This window comes from Oncorhynchus keta, chromosome 27 (assembly GCF_023373465.1).
Source record: "Oncorhynchus keta strain PuntledgeMale-10-30-2019 chromosome 27, Oket_V2, whole genome shotgun sequence".
NCBI classification, from domain to species: domain Eukaryota; kingdom Metazoa; phylum Chordata; class Actinopteri; order Salmoniformes; family Salmonidae; genus Oncorhynchus; species Oncorhynchus keta.
This window is the reverse complement of record NC_068447.1, coordinates 42,526,287-42,539,447: the sequence shown is the minus strand read 5'-3', so window position 1 is coordinate 42,539,447 and position 13,161 is coordinate 42,526,287. Positions and strand designations below refer to the sequence as shown.

General features: G+C 40.4%; 1 long non-coding RNA gene across 4 annotated transcripts; it reads right to left on the bottom strand.

Moving 5' to 3' along the window:
• Positions 1-834: 834 nt before the first annotated feature.
• On the bottom strand, positions 835-2,293 carry LOC127912590 (uncharacterized). 4 transcript variants are annotated; one of them, XR_008083331.1, is made up of 5 exons: positions 1,992-2,293; positions 1,637-1,702; positions 1,438-1,503; positions 1,177-1,308; positions 835-1,004 (listed from the first exon to the last, which is right to left on the bottom strand). It is a non-coding gene; the product is annotated as an uncharacterized LOC127912590 (long non-coding RNA). The 4 variants fall into 4 exon arrangements; XR_008083332.1 differs by lacking the exon at positions 1,438-1,503 and having other exon boundaries at positions 840-1,004; XR_008083334.1 differs by lacking the exon at positions 1,637-1,702 and having other exon boundaries at positions 840-1,004.
• Positions 2,294-13,161: the final 10,868 nt, after the last annotated feature.

Genomic DNA, 13,161 nt, shown 5'->3' with positions numbered 1-13,161 from the left:
CTGATCCGAGATCAGCACTCCTACTCTGAGACGATGTACAGACCCAGATGAAGACATGCCTTGATGGTCAATAATGTGACCATTATGTTGACAGAAAGCAGATGGTCACTAGCCACTCTGTCTTTATAACCAGGGTATTGGAAGACACAGTAAAACTAAACAACCGGTACTAATACAGTAGGTACAGTACAGGCCTAAAACATTAACACATCTCTATTGTAAATCTCTACAGTTGATCTATTTCCATCATACAACAACAACCACTCACACACACACACGCGCGCTCTCTCTCTCTCTTTCTCTCTCTCTCTCTCTCTCTCTCTCTCTCTCTCTCTCTCTCTCTCTCTCTCAAACACACACACAGCTTGGCGATGTACCTTCGCAATAAGTCACATATATTTACATTTGTTTTTATTTTTTACAATTGCTAACAAGCGTTTACCTATACTTAAGATTAAGACTTTCAAAACACTAACAGTTGACGGCATTACAAAAACGGCATTACTTTTCATGTTTCAGTTCTACCTGCATACAATAGACAATATGACATCCACTGTTTTTTAGAATTCAGTTTCCTTTCACTGTACACCACTCTACATCTTTTGGATTGAGTGTCGAATGAGTGCATTTTTAGGGCAACATACTATCTAAAGGTGAACGAGTCATCATTACTTTATAGAATGTACAGCAGAATAAAATAGGAAGTGACAGAATTGCTGCAGTGAAAGGTTTATTAGCAAATTGCTGCCAGTGATCAACAAAAAATCCAACATACATGACCTTTGGTTCAACAATACATCCAACATACATGGCCTTTGGTTCAACAATACATACATGGCCTTTGGTTCAACAACACATCCAACATACATGGCCTTTGGTTCAACAACACATCCAACATACATGGCCTTTGGTTCAACAACACATCCAACATACATGGCCTTTGGTTCAACAACACATCCAACATACATGGCCTTTGGTTCAACAACACATCCAACATACATGACCTTTGGTTCAACAATACATCAACATACATGGCCTTTGGTTCAACAACACATCCAACATACATGGCCTTTGGTTCAACAACACATCCAACATACATGGCCTTTGGACCTTTGGTTCAACAACACATCCAACATACATGGCCTTTGGTTCAACAATACATCCAACATACATGACCTTTGGTTCAACAACACATCCAACATACATGGCCTTTGGTTCAACAACACATCCAACATACATGGCCTTTGGTTCAACAACACATCCAACATACATGGCCTTTGGTTCAACAACACATCCAACATACATGACCTTTGGTTCAACAACACATCCAACATACATAGCCTTTGGTTCAACAACACAACATACAGGGCCTTTGGTTCAACAACACATCCAACATACATGGCCTTTTGGTTCAACAACACATTCAACATACATGACCTTTGGTTCAACAACACATCCAACATACATGGCCTTTGGTTCAACAACACATCCAACATACATGACCTTTGGTTCAACAATACATCCAATACATGGCCTTTGGTTCAACAACACATCCAACATACATGGCCTTTGGTTCACATCCAACACATCCAACATACATGGCCTTTGGTTCAACAACACATCCAACATACATGACCTTTGGTTCAACAACACATCCAACATACATGGCCTTTGGTTCAACAACACATCCAACATACATGACCTTTGGTTCAACAATACATCCAACATACATGGCCTTTGGTTCAACAACACATCCAACATACATGGCCTTTGGTTCAACAACACATCCAACATACATGACCTTTGGTTCAACAACACATCCAACATACATGCCTTTGGTTCAACAACACATCCAACATACATGGCCTTTGGTTCAACAACACATCAACACATCCAACATACATGACCTTTGGTTCAACAATGGCCTTTGGTTCAACAACACATCCAACATACATGACCTTTGGTTCAACAACACATCCAACATACATGACCTTTGGTTCAACAACACATCCAACATACATGGCCTTTGGTTCAACAACACATCCAACATACATGACCTTTGGTTCAACAATACATCCAACATACATGGCCTTTGGTTCAACAACACATCCAACATACATGGCCTTTGGTTCAACAACACATCCAACATACATGACCTTTGGTTCCAAATGTGTAAAAATTTAACACAATTACAGTAAAAAAGGCACAGAAGGGAAAATCCCCCAAAATGCACAGTCTAAAGTGAAGCTATATTTGTACCAATACAAAAGGTCCAAGGCAAAGTATTATTATTTTTAAAGGACACTACTTTAAAATATATATTCTTAAAATCTTGCAAAATATATTCCTTAATTTGATGGGACATAAACACACACAATCTAACCTATACGATCTTCAGCATTTGGCCACATGTTCTCGTCCACATCACATCCTATGTCGTCTCTCGCTATGAACCTTGGAAGCCGGCATCCATTGCATCCAGGAAGAACATTTGGTCATGTGACCGATGATCATACACTTTCTACCTCCAGGCAGAAAAAAAATCTTCAATGGGGTTGAGGAAAGGTGAATAGGGGGGAGGAAAGGTGAGTAGGAGGGAGGAAAGGTGAATAGGGGGAGGAAAGGTGAATAGGGGGGAGGAAAGCTGAGTAGGGGGAGGAAAGGGGGAGGAAAGGTGAGTAGGGGGAAGGAAGGGAGTAGGGGGAGGTGAGTAGGGGTGAGGAAAGGTGAGTAGGGGTGAGGGGTGAGGGGTGAGGAAAGGTGAGTAGGGGTGAGGAAAGGTGAGTATGGGGGAGGAAAGGTGAGTAGGGGGAGGAAAGATGAGTAGGGGGAGGAAAGGTGAGTAAGGAGGGATGAAAGGTGAGTAGGGGGAGGTGAGAAAGGTGAGTAGGGGTGAGGAAAGGTGAAGGGGGAAAGGTGAGTTGGGGGAGGAAATGTGAGTAGGGGGAGGAATGGTGAGTAAGGGGGAGGAAAGGTGAGTAGGGGGAGGAAAGGTGAGTAGGGGGGAGGAAATGTGAGTAGGGGGGGAGGAAAGGTGAGGGGGGGGGTGAGTAGGGGGGAGGAAAGGTGAGTAAGGGGGAGGAAAAGGGAAACCTTTCTTGAATGGGCTGCAAACCAGTTTGTGATTGCATGTGAATGGTGGAATTCTACATTGTTCCACCCAATCACAAATGTCCTCATGTTTCCTCCCAGCGGTGCCCTTTCTGCTTCTGGCACCAGTTGTTGGTGGAGATCACCTAAAAACAAAAGAAGGCACTCAGTGTTGTAGGGACCAATCTGTCATTTCTGCAGGACTAAACCAGCACTCCAGATTGCAGCACACATTGTGAAAATGTTCTCCTCTCTGACCCGGCACATCAACAGTGGCCCTTTTCCCGATGACGTTTCTTCCATGCTGACGTGTTTTTGCCAGGTTAAACCCTGCCTCGTCTACATAAATATTTTAATGTGGGGTCAGATTAGCCTCCAACTCCATGACTCTGAAAGAAATAAAACATTATGTGTAAATGCTTTTCAGTATGTCCTACTGTATGTATATTGGATAGACATCATACCTGGACGTATTGGTGTCGGAGTTTCTTGACCCCGCTCACTGTTCCTTAAAAAAAAAACAGTTTCATTCCAATTCTGTCTTTGTTCAGAGTCTGAGCGATGGTAGTCAGGCTGATGCTTTCCACATTATGAAATAGCAGGTTGTCCTCTACAATTCTGGCCTGAATTTCTCTCAGTTTTATTGCATTGTCAGAGATGACCAATCCTACAATGGCTCTTGTTCTTCACTGAGGTGCTGTCCTCTTCCCCCAGAGGGAGGAAGATGTTGTAACAAAAATACTACATATGTATTTGCATTGGGACTGGTGGCCTACAGTTACTGTGGGACATAGCAACAGTAATGACAGAAGAAGCCCTTGTGAAATGCATTACTTACCTGTTGGTTTGTTGAAATTCCAGATAATGGAAACCACTGTTGACCATCTGAGATTAGGCTGGACTCTTTCACCAGTCTCTCTCAGTGATAGACCATGGTATAAGACTGGACTCTTTCACCAGTCTCTCTCAGTGATAGACCATGGTATAAGACTGGACTCTTTCACCAGTCTCTCTCAGTGATAGACCATGGTATTAGGCTGGACTCTTTCACCAGCCTCTCTCAAGTGATAGACCATGGTATTAGGCTGGAGTCTCTCTCTAGACCATGGTATTAGGCTGGACTCTTTCATCAGTCTCTCTCAGTGATAGATCATGGTATTAGGCTGGACTCTTTCACCAGTCTCTCTCAGTGATAGACCATGGTATTAGGCTGGACTCTTTCACCAGCCTCTCTCAGTGATAGACCATGGTATTAGGCTGGACTCTTTCATCAGTCTCTCTCAGTGATAGATCATGGTATTAGGCTGGACTCTTTCACCAGCCTCTCTCAGTGATAGACCATGGTATTAGGCTGGACTCTTTCACCAGCCTCTCTCAGTGATATATCATGGTATAAGGCTGGATACTTTCACCAGCCTCTCAGTGATAGACCATGGTTTATGATTGTGGCTCTTATTTCATCAGTGACCAAAGCTCTTACTCTCCTTTGAACACCACCACACATTCTTACTTCTCCCTTGTCCTGGTCCAGCTACTCCTCTGTCTGGTCCAGCTACTCCTCTGCCTGGTCCAACTTTCCTCTCCCTTGTATACCATACATTGCATTTGAGGAAACAATTGGAAAGTAATTTTGCTTTGAGAGTTGATCATCTTGTAAACTCACTTTTGAGAAAACCGTCTTTCAATGTTTTGGTACTACTATTGGAGAGCCCTTCTTTGTCTACACCCATTCAGCATTGTTCACACCCTCTTAAGCCTTAACCCCACCCATCTCTTTAAGGGTTGATCTGTGCATTCTGTACTAACTTGCCAGCTACTTCCAGACATCTAAGAGAGAGAGAGAGAGAACAGCTCACTGAACATTACTCGCCCTAGCAGAGCTGGTTAAGCTGTTATGTTATCCAGAGTGTTGGTGACTGCAACTGTGCTGTCAGACTGTCAATTCGTAAATTCAGAGCGTTTCTCATTCAGAGCACACACTGGACGCTCTGGCCAATAAATAGATTTGACCTAACAACGACAGTCAAGCACCCAAGCTAACTGACTAACATTGGCTAGCTACCTCCAGACACATAATGAGAGAACACTCCACTCTGACCATTTTACTCCCCCTAGCAGAGCTGGTTAGGCAGTTCTCATGTTATCCAGAGCTTTGATGACCGTAACTGTGCTGTTGGCAACAATTGAATTACGCTTTGTTGCCTGACACCGGACATATTCAATGGGTGTTGAGCATTCAAAAATTCATCAGTTATTCTGGCACACTAAGATTATAGTTTTTTGTTAAGAAATGTAGCTAGATAGCTAGCTAGGTAAACAATGTATACCAATGCATGATGTAACGTTAGTTAGTGAGCCAGACAGCTAATGTTAGCTAGCTAGCCAGTTAACGTTAGCTAGCTAGTCAGCTAACGTTAGCTAGCTAGCTAACAATACACTAACTTCAAATAAAAATGTTTTGTCAAAATTAGAGTTGAATCTTTTGTTAAGACATGTAGCTAGCTAGCTAAACAATGGACCATAATCACAACTCACAAAGTTACAACCTTGCATGAATCTGCAGGTAGCTAACCAACCAGGTTCTATGTCTATAACTAGTCATGCAAATGTGTCTGAGATACGAAGATTAACATCATAATGTTAGCTAGCGACTCAGCCAGCTAATGTTAGCTAGCTAACAGTACACTTGAAATTAAACCAATTTCTGTCAAAATTAGAAACGTGTAATATCTGAAAATGTAGCTAGCTAGACTATCTTACATACATAATGGTTGGACACGTCTCCTGTCTGATGCCATTCATGGTTGCCCTTAGTTTGATGATGTAATCCAGACTGGTGTTTTCTCCTTAGCTATCATACTCGAATTCCCCTGACTTCAAAACTCGGTCCACCAGAAAGTGGAGAGCATACACATAATGTTAGCTAGTGAGCCAGCCAGCTAACATTAGCTAGCTAACAGTACACTTTAACTTGACATTAGGGTTATGAAGTTTTAATAATAAATACATTTTTTTAAAAGCTGCATTTGACACGATTACATGTATTATATGGCAGACCAATCCAAACTCATCTCTTGGCGTGTCCAGTCCACTCATTATCTCAGCCAATCATGGCTAGCGGGAAGGTTGCTCACGTTTTCTGTGGCTAAACAAACTAGGTTCGTAATTTAACAATTTTATTTGTATTTACAGATGACATACAAGTTTGATATTAAGGCACATGAAGGTTTACATGTTCGAGAAGGCATTTCTGCCAAAAAACGCATTTTGATTTAAAAAAAAACATTATTACATTCAAACAGTTCTCCTGTGAAGTTGTGACTTGCGGCCTATACCTAGTTTCCTGAATCGGGTCACAAATGCTTATCAGCTATTTCAATATAGCTTTTGAGCTGCTGTTGTTGCAGAAGTAAAGGCTTTATACTATATTTAAGGGTTTTGAACATTGAAATGAACATTTATTTCTGGCATGCTGTGTGCAAGTATTTTTAAATAAGACAAGAAAGATCCATAATTTTGGTATTGGGTAAGCTTGTATGTAAAGACAATTTAAGCATTTTAGAAATGCGTTAATTAACTGCATATTTGGTGAAAACAACATGAATTGTGTTAATGGTATGGTCCACAGACGGAGGTTGTGTTAATTGTGTTTAGAATTTTGAAAATGTGACTACAGATTGGGCAAAAAGATGTTAGTAAGATGTAAATAACTGTAACCTTCTTTAGTTCTCGTGGTGTATAGGTCATGATGGGGTAAAGTCCATCCATCCCATAGATAGAGAACATTAACAGAGGGTGAAGGAGGTGAACAACTACAAGTACTTAACAAGAAACTGAAAAAAAAGCAACTCAGGGAGCAATGCATGACCCGAAAACTGACAGAATACTAGTGCCAACAACATCGCGTGTACATGGAGGGAAGGATAAAGGGATGTCTAAAAGGAACCTGAAGAGGTAGAGGTAGCCTAGTGGTTGTTGAGTTCAGACTCCCTCTCTCCGCCTCTATCTTTCTCTTGCTCTCTCCGCCTCTCTCTCTTTTTCTCTTTCTCTCTGTGTTGCGACCTGTCATTCTAGTTTTGAGCCCCACCTGTGTAGCCTAAAAAACATATATATGTATTTTTTTGTTGTTGCCTGTTTTTTGCATGTTATTTTGACATCAGTACGCATCTCTTATCAGTTTGCAAACAATGTAAAAAAAATAATAATAATTGAGTTAACAAAGTCATATATAAACATAGTCTCTTTTTTGCTTTCTTGATTAAGGCAGCTCCAAAATGCAGTGTTCCTCGAAAATTCAAGCCCATTTGGTGCTGCCATAGAGTTATATTAGAAGTGCCCATCCAAGAAGGCTCAAGGTCATTGGTCACAGATATGAAGTCAAATCACGTTATATCTTCCGTAGCTTTGATTGAACTGATCTCAACATCATACTTTCAAAATCTTAGTCATCATCATTAATCAAGTCAACAATCTTCTGGCAAATCCTTTTCATATGAAGATAAATTATTGATAAAACATATCGGCGCTCATTGGCCATTGGACATAAGCATTACCCAATAAGTTGGAAATCGCAAATTCAACAATGAGTGGTTTGGAAGGAATCAGTGGCTAACTGCAAGCATTGCAAAGCAATCACTAGCCTGCTAATCAGTGGAGTCAGTGTGTGGTCCAAGTCTGAGTTTATGGGTCTCTTTTCCAAGCTTAAAGGATAAATATTCAACAAGATGGGCCAGAAAATGTTGTGTCAATCAATCAATGAAATGTATTTATGAAGCCCTCATTGATTCAACCTTTCTACCGTATAGACGGTGTAGTAAGTGGTTACGACCACTACTAGCTCTTATCTTTTTGTCTCTGTGTTCCTCCTCTGCATGTAGGCTCCATGTCGCCACCGTACAGATTCCCTTTACTACCACCGGCCCACTCGCTCACATCCCTGAGAGACTTCCTCTTCCCCAGGCTTGTTATCTCGCCCTCAGCTCTCACAGAAAGAAAGAAAGAGAGAGAGAGAGAGAGAGAGAGATGAGAGAAGAGAGAAGAGAGAAGAGAGAGATATGAGAGAGGAGAGAGATATGAGAGTGAAGGGGAAATGAGAGAGAGTCAGAGAGAGGGGTATAGAAAGAGAAATATAGTCCAATGAATGCATTGTTTAGTGTTATGATGTGGAATGGCTTTGCTGGCATGCATCTAAAACATTTTTGGAGAGTTTGCCCCACGAAGATGTACATGCGTATATATCTCTCTTTTTCCTATCTTTCTATATATATATATATATATATATCTTTAACGGTGACAAACGGTGCCCACGAACTGTTAGGGCCTACACAAAGCTGTCCCAACAGCAGAGATTTCTTTTTAGCACCATGGAGTGAATCCTTACCACTGCTATACATGTCTATCAGCGAAGCCTTGTCTGACAGCGAAAGAGTTCATTCAGCCTCATTGTCTGCCTTTAAAAAAAACATGGCTGACATGACTGACATGCTTAAACAAATGGCGGTTCAAATCAAATCAAAGTTTATTTGTCACGTGCGCCAAATACAACAGGTGAAATGCGGAACACAATGCAAATAGTCCAGTTAGCCATTTTATTACCTGTTCAGGAGTCTTATGGCTTGGGGGTAAAAGCTGTTGAGAAGCTTTTTGGTCCTAGACTTGGCGCTCTGGTACCGCTTGCTCCGGTAGTAGAGAGAACAGTCTATGACTGAGGTGGCTGGGGTCTTGACAATTTTTAGGGCCTTCCTCTGACACTGGCCTGGTGTAGAGGTCCTGGATGGCAGGCAGCCGTACGCACTACCCTCTGTAGTGCCTTACAGCAACAACAGTTGTCGTATCAGGCAGTGATACAACCAGCTCTCGATGTAACAGCTGTAGAACCTTTTGAGGACCTGAGGACCCATGGCAAATCTTTTTAGTTTCCTGAGGGGGAATAGGCTTTGTCGTGCCCTCAGATACGCAGACAATAAAAGCTCTTACAATATTAAATTATAAAATGTTTGGAGGGGGAAAGGGACCAAAATATTAGGGTGAGGCACATGGGCTACTAATACCTTACTACACAACATACACTTAGTTTTACTTTCTTAGCTACAGTATACATATCTCCCTGGCATATTACATCATTTATGCAGCAGCATACAATACATTTTTCATCAAAGTTTGTCATCAAAGTCGGTCACAAAGTTGAATCATGACTGTCAGGGATCTTCAGGTCGGAGATCTGGAAAGAGACTGGAGTTCTCGAATTGGAATTCTGAGTTAGATGACCATTCAAAATGTATTTTCCCAGTCTAAGCTCATTTTTTACAGAGTTCCCAGTTGTTTTGAACTCACTGAAGTCTGAGATTTCCCAGGTCAGAGTTACTATTCTCGTTGGGACTTCTGTTCCCCACAAATATAGCTAAACACGTCCACACACGCGCGCGCAAACTCTCTCTCTCCCTCTCTCACTCACACACATATAAACATATGACAAAGGGGCCATACTTCCAAACATAAGCAACCATTTAAATGTAAACAATTTCTCTGGCTCAAAATGCGTATCAACCAATTAACGTGACAGGTGACAGAGCGCTAAATTGTAGCTGGTCCCATTAGATAATGGCACACATTTGAGCTATGCGCACCTCACCAGATGGCAGGGATTATATCCTGAAACAACCAATTAAATCGTTAACGTAGATGGATGTGTTCCAACAATTGTTCACGTAAGCATCCTTAACATACAGTACCTCAGTCCAACAGCATGTTCTGATCATCAAAGCAACTCTCCCTTGTATTTGACAGACTGGTCAAATTGCTCTCTGTGTAAAGTGACGGGTCAATGTAATTGTCGCAGATTTTTGCAAAGGGTTCGAATCTCACATGAGTCCCCCCCATTTGTTTTTGTATTGTGTTAGTGTGTTGAAAAGGGACATAGTCTACACCCAACAGCTTGAATGTGTATATGGTACACCTCAATTCATGATGAACCCCATTATCCACCTTGGTTGTATTCCATATGTAGCCTCTGCTTCCAGGCTGATGGGGTGAAAGCCTGGTGGATCCTACCCATAGACTGATTACGCCCTCTCCTGGCGAGGAGACATCAGTGTAAGCTACCATTAGTAAGCTTTATTGTTATGTAGGCTACACTTACATGTAGGTTTCCAGTTGCTTGAACACGGCAGAAGTCACTGCCAGTGTATTGTTCTGCCTTCAGCTATGGAACCCTGACCTCTTCACTGGACGTACTGATACTTTTCGGATTTTTCGTCTGCCTGTGTGACTGCCTTTTGAGACTGTGGATTACTGAACAAAAAGCACAAACAAAATAGAGGTTTTTGGATATAAAGAGGGACTTTATCGAACAAAACAAACATTTATTGAGTAGATGGGAGTCTTGGGAGTGCAACCATATGAAGATCATCAAAGGTAAGTGATTCATTTTACCGGTATTTCTGACTTTTGTAACTCCTCTACTTGGCTGGTTACTATTTGTAATGATTTGTCTGCTGGGCACTGTTCTCAGATAATCGCATGGTATGCTTTCGCCGTAAAGCCTTTTTGAAATCTGACACATCGGTTGGATTATCAAGAAGATAATATTTAAGCCGATATATAACACTTGTATGTTTTATTAATTTTTATAATGAGTATTTCTGTTTTTGAATTTGGCGCTCTGCAATTTCACTGGATGTTGGCCAGGTGGGACTCTAGTCCCACAGACCCTAGAGAATTAAACTGGTATATTTTTTTATTTATCACAATTTATCACAATTTTCTTTAACCTATTTTGGTCTTTAATGCAGGGCCAACAGACAAATTCCTTACTTTTTCACCCTTCCTCTTGCCCCTTCCATTTATGCGGTATTGCTGCAATTAGTTGGTTGTAATTTTGGGCAGCCCACATATTTCCATGTATTTTTGTAAGCTGCATGTGTGACATAACGCCACCAGTCCTATTAATCATATAATTTACAAAGATTATACATTTTGTTAAAAAAATAATGTTCTTTTTATCGATTAGTATATTTGAGTTTAACCACAATATTTGTTGGATTATTTCTTATGTCTTTTCTGGTGGATTAAACTGAAATTGCATCCAACTTTCTATTGCTTGTTTAAAAAATAATGCTACGTTGGAGATTTAATTTTCAAATAACCGAAAGTGAGAGGTAGTTATCTGAATAAAGAGAAAAAGGCCATTCTTGAACATGGAGTGAGACATTCTTACTAATTTGCTAGAGAAGTAGTTCAGATTTAAGTATAACTTTTGTATGAACAACACCTTTAGTAAGATGTCTAATGATTTAATGCTTTTTATATAAATAGGCCCTTCTAATTTTGTCGCCATTCCAAATAAAATTGAATATTTGTTTGCTAATACAATTACCTCATAAGATGTTCTTCAAAATTGAAATAATCCAGGCACTTACATATAATCTCCAATCTTACATTATCAAAAGCCTTTTCAAAGTCAGCTATGAATTCCAGGCCTGGTTTCCCAAACGTTTCATAGTGTTCTATTGTTTACAGTACTTGTTTTATATTCTTCTATATACATCTCCAATGTATCACCCATGTAAAAATATGGTCTGAATAGGATGAATAATATCCGGCAATACCTTTTTAATTCCATGTGCTGAGCATTTTCCTAGAATTTCTGTAAGAGGCCTCCAATTTTTATTAAAGGACTGGATCTTTATATTTTCCACTTGGATCCTGTTTCAGTAATAATGAAATCAGACCTTTTTGAGTGTCTGATAATCTACCATTTACAGTTGAAGTCGAAAGCTTACATACACCTTAGCCAAATACATTTAAACTCAGTTTTTTTTCACAATTCTTGACATTTAATCCTAGTAAAAATTCCCTGTTTTAGGTCAGTTCGGATCACCACAAGAATGTGAAATGTCAGAATAATAGTGGAGAATTATTTATTTCAGATTTTATTTCTTTGATCACATTCCCAGTGGGTCAGAAGTTTACACACACTCAATTAGTATTTGGTAGCATTGCCTTTTAATTGTTTAACTTGGGTCAAACATTTCAGGTAGTGTTCCACAAGCTTCCCACAATAAGTTGGGTGAATTTTGGCCCATTCCTCCTGACAGAGCTGGTTTAACTGTGTCAGGTTAGTAGGCCTCCTTGCTTGCACACGCTTTTTCAGTTCTGTCCACACATTTTCTATTGGATTGAGGTCAGGGCTTTGTGATGGCCACTCCAATACCTTGACTTTGTTGTCCTTAATGAAAATTAGGGCGCCAGCGGGACACCTATCGACAACTTCCGGTGAAATTGGAGGACGCCCAATTCAAATAACTAATCATAAGAATTATGGATATTAAACATCTAGGTACATACAAGTGTTTTATATCGGTTTAAAGCTTAAATTCGTGTTAATCTAACTGCATTGTCCAAATTTACAATAGGCTTTACAGCGAAAGCATGCATGCGATCGTTTGAGGACGGCGCCCCACATCAAAATATTTTTCAACCAGCACAGGCTTCGTAAAATCACAAATAGCAATTAAATATTCACTTTAAAAAAAAATCTTCCTCTGATTTGCAATCCCAAGGGTCCCAGCTACAACATGCATGGTCGTTTTGTTAGATAGAATCCTTCTTTATATCCCAAAAAGTCAGTTTAGTTGGCACCATCGATTTGAGTAATCCACTTGTTCAACGTGCAGGGAAAAGAATCCAAAAAGCTACCGCTAAACTTTGTTAAAACAAATCAAAATACATTTTGATTTAATCCTGAGGTACCCTAAAATGTAATTAAACTATAATATTTCAGACAGAAAGAAGTATGTTCGATAGGAAAACAAAATTAGCCCGTGCGTGTCCTCCTCGTCGCGCGTGCACAGCCTGCTTTCCAACTCTGACTCCCAGTACTAAAACTCAAACTTCTTCCTAGTTTGGGAAGAAACAAGCCTGAAACCTTGAACAAAGACTGTTGACATCTATTGGAAGCCATAGGAATTGCAATATGGGAGCTGGAATTGCATATGACCCATAGCCTTCCATTGTAAGAGCATGGGCTCTCTCCCCAAAAAAATTCTGGTTGGTTTTTCTTTGGATTTTTTC